The sequence below is a fragment of the Artemia sp. Qi Xiang Cuo genome, chromosome 21, assembly GCF_049724085.1.
Source record: "Artemia sp. Qi Xiang Cuo chromosome 21, ASM4972408v1, whole genome shotgun sequence".
Lineage (NCBI taxonomy): Eukaryota > Metazoa > Arthropoda > Branchiopoda > Anostraca > Artemiidae > Artemia > Artemia sp. Qi Xiang Cuo.
In genome coordinates, this window is record NC_142814.1 from 39413749 (window position 1) to 39417844 (window position 4096).

The window sequence follows — 4096 nt, forward strand, 5'->3', positions numbered from 1 at the left end:
ACATAGTGCAATGCCACCCAAAGGCTGGTAGAAACAGGTTTGGATATGATATTGCTATTGTGATTTTTACTGGATACACAGCAGTGTGAAAGAAATCAATATAATTACACTCATTAATTTCGTTGTGAAGTGTTTATAATTAAGTGATAAATTGATATTTGACTAGCCCTTCTCTAACAGCATGTCACTTTATTTGCATATGCTTATTCTCTTTTAATGAACAGTTTATGTAATCTTTCCACACACAAAAATTCAGATAGCAATATCATTTGGTCTGTGGGTCTGTAGCAATATTACCCAGTCTCATTTGGCCCTTCTCCTCTCTTTCCTTTGACTGAAGATTGAACGGACCCACATTTTCTCTTCTTTCTTAAAAAAGCAGAGTATTAATGGAGGTCAACATTATTCCTGCTGCCAACTAAGGGTCTAAATTGATTTGGATAGGGGGAAGTACTTTTTCCAGACTATTGCTCAACACCTTGTTTGCCTGGTGTGAAAGAGCCTACACGAATGTAACATTACTAAATACCACAATGTTTGAGCCTTAATGTTACATCTTCACAGAGCTTCTGATCCTTCAAAATAGTAAAAACAGAGCTATTGCTCCTTTGAAAAAAATGTGCCATTGTTCTGGAAAGGAAAGTTGTCTTAGCGCCCCTTTCCTCAATCTGTTTGGCAAAATATTGTAATATGCAACTCTAAGCTATAGGCCCACCATCCGCGTACATATCTGTAAAATAGTAAAAGCTATCTTTCCCCCTCTCCGTCGCCGAATCAAAATGTCATATTTTATTCTTTTTTGTTACTCATGATAGTTGCAAAATAAGTGGGGTTAGTCTTATAAGAGGGTAAGATTTTTGCATGAGAAATTTTGGCAAGATTTTTTCAGCGTATATTCTTGCAATAGTTAGTGCTGTGTTAATTTTAGTAATTTTGTGTTGGTAAGATTAGTATATGGCTTTTTTCACTATCTCGGCTCTAAGATTAATTTAGAAGAAAGTAAATCACCGCAACTGATTGGTAATGCAATGAAACGATATATTTTTTTATCTATAACATAAGATTGCTTACAAAAAATTTAAATGTATATATTTTTTAATTATTCTTTTTGTAAATTAATATAAAACATTTTCGAGAGTATTCTTTTCCCCAAGTTCGTGAAGCAATTTTTGATGCCTGTGTGGCTCCGGTTGAAGACGAAAATTTTACTTGGATGTGGGGTGATCCCTTTCGCTACTTATAACAATAAATAACTGTGTTACAAATTTAATTAACCCTGTCTGAGGTTTTTACAGCAGCCTGGCTAATTCAACTACTTCCAGACGAAGAAAGAAGAAAATGAACAATCACATGGATAAACATTCTTCCATACTGACTGATATTGGTATTTTCATTTTCTATACTCTCAATTGTCCGTTCTGATGCTTTTAACACTTCATTTTGTGTGTATACAATTCAGTACAGAGCCTTCACTAGCATCCATTAGTACAAAAAAAAGTTTGCATTATCTTTATTACAACATCGTAAAATAGCCAGGCAACTTGATTATTGACAATTTACTCTTTTCTCTGATCTTTTTTCCTTTTTACTATAGATTCTTTCGTAATTAAGAACGGAATAAGACCTTAAACAATTAAAACATCTGAAAACGAGCCGAAAATTTAAAATTTTCATGTTTTCCAAATGAGAACTCATTTTATTCACAGTTTATAAACAAATATAATTACTCGAAGTATTTATTCCAAACTTTTTAGGATTTCACAAAATCGATTTCTTTAGAATATTGTTACAAAATGTTGATTATTCTTTTCTTTCTACGCCAAAACAATTATTTAAATATACCATCATCAAAGATTAAAAATTCTTAATATATTCGAAATCATTCCTAATATAAATTTAAAAACTTTTACATAATTTTTCTGATTTGCTACTCTTATACCCAATTTTTTGCCAATACAGAAATTTTTTTAATTTATCTGAAAACTTAAATGAAACTTTGACTAAAAAACTTCTTCGAACTTCGAGCAGGAATTGTCGATTTTTTTGGTTTACATATTTATTTTCAAATTCCATAAGTTTCGCAGCTTAGTTTAACTATCGATGTTAGGTTAAAGAGTGATGAAGTTTTCAAAATAAAAAAATATTGCTTCCAGAGAAGCTCACAAAGTAAATGAAGCAAAGTAAATAGATATAGTTTGTTGTTAAAAATAATTCTTTCGCAAAAAAATTAATTCTTTTGAGTCCTTTTGCGTTTTCTTCGAAGCGTCTACGTAAATTCATTCTAAGACAACATTGGCTATACATGACGTATGAAACAAAGAAGAAAACGATAATAAATGAAAAATACAATCAAATAGAAAAAAAACTGAGAAAAACGAGGGTTGTGCCAGCCAGTGGCAAAATATGACACGAAAAAAGCAAATATTTTGACAAGGACCTCCGCCAAGTTGTCTTCAGTGCTCATAAGAAATAAATAAAAAAAAAAAAAACAGAATCAAACCTTTGGAAGCAAACCACACAAGAAGAGAAAAGACACTGAAGCAGCACCAGCCAGAATAAGTGAAAAACGGTTTACCAATTGGATTGGACAAGAGACGGACATTAAACGGCTGGCACCTACCAATTTTTTTTTAGTTTTTTTACTGCTAAAACAGAATTTTTGAACGACGAAGGATTTTAGATTTTCTGATGAATAATTTTCTAGATTTTTTTAGATTTTCTAGATGTAGTATAATTTTGCGTAACTTGTTATAATTAGAAAGCAAAAGTATCCAAGCATGATCCTCCTTAAAACAGCATAATCGTAGCTTAATATAAGAAAATGTAAAAACGCTTATAACATCACGTCTAAAAGTAAAATAAACCCGGTACTTTTAAATAGATTTGCCATTCAGTCCATTTTCATGCTGCTTCTGCTACAGCTAAGAAACTGAATAATGTCAAAAAATTTATTAGGACGATTGTCAGGACAGTGATCCTTTTTGAAGTCCCTTCAATTTGTAAATATCAAGATAGCCCTAGGAAACATAAGAACAAGTCTTCAATCTCCAAGTGTTGTCGTGAACCGATTTTCAAGTCTCATACAAAAACTAACAGGTGTTGACTTTAAGTGACACAAGCTATCATGTTTTAGTGACTCCAAAAACAAAAACGCAAAATGAATACATATTTGATGTGGATAAAAATACGCGAAACGAAAAACTTCACTGACAGAAACGTTATTCTAACTATGGCTGAATTAGCCGAAAGGGTGTTGTCCCTATCGCAATCGAACACAGAATAAGAAAGAATTTTTTTGCTCTCACGGCACTCTATTAACAAGTGTTCAATGGTCTCTAAGCTCCTACATTTGGGACAATTGTCATTTTTTCCTCAAAATCTTGCTTTATAATATCTTAATCCTGCATGGTTTGATCAAAAGCGGAATATTTTCTTTGCTTCAAATCTATTTAATCCTTTGTACAATTTAGTTTCTATTTTCCTTTGATTTTTCTTAGTAACGAACAAATTTCCAGTTGAATCCCTGTTTGATAGAAAGCCTTCTTGGTTCAATTCTTGAATTACTTTCCCGAACATCATATATTCTTGAGGGGTGTCCAATTCATTCAAACTTATTCCAACTTCAACTGCAGACTTAGCATACGTGTCTGCAATTTCATTCCCTATGATTCCAGTGTGAGTGGGAATCCACTGAAGGAAAATCTTCTTCTTCTCCGTTGCTCCATGTAGCTTAAGGTAGCACTTTATGAATTCTCTAATTGGTTTTGGCATGATGTTAGTATTTGCTCTTCTTCTTCACATTCTTCAGTAAATTTTTCTTCTTCACATTCTTCAGGAAATTCTAAGGCCTTTGTAATAGCATATACTCCTGCCTGAAATATACTGCATTCGGGGTTTCGTGAATATAGGACAGAGTCAGTCTTGTCTTTTTTAAAAGTAGATATCAACATACAACTGATTAACTTGTTTGTAAAATCGGAGAAAAGATAAAAAAAAAGTGTAGCATAATTTTGTCCAAAAAATGCACAATTTTGGGCTCAAGAAAGAACAGTCCTAATTTCAAATCTGGTAACATTGTCTGTAGCAGGCATTATAT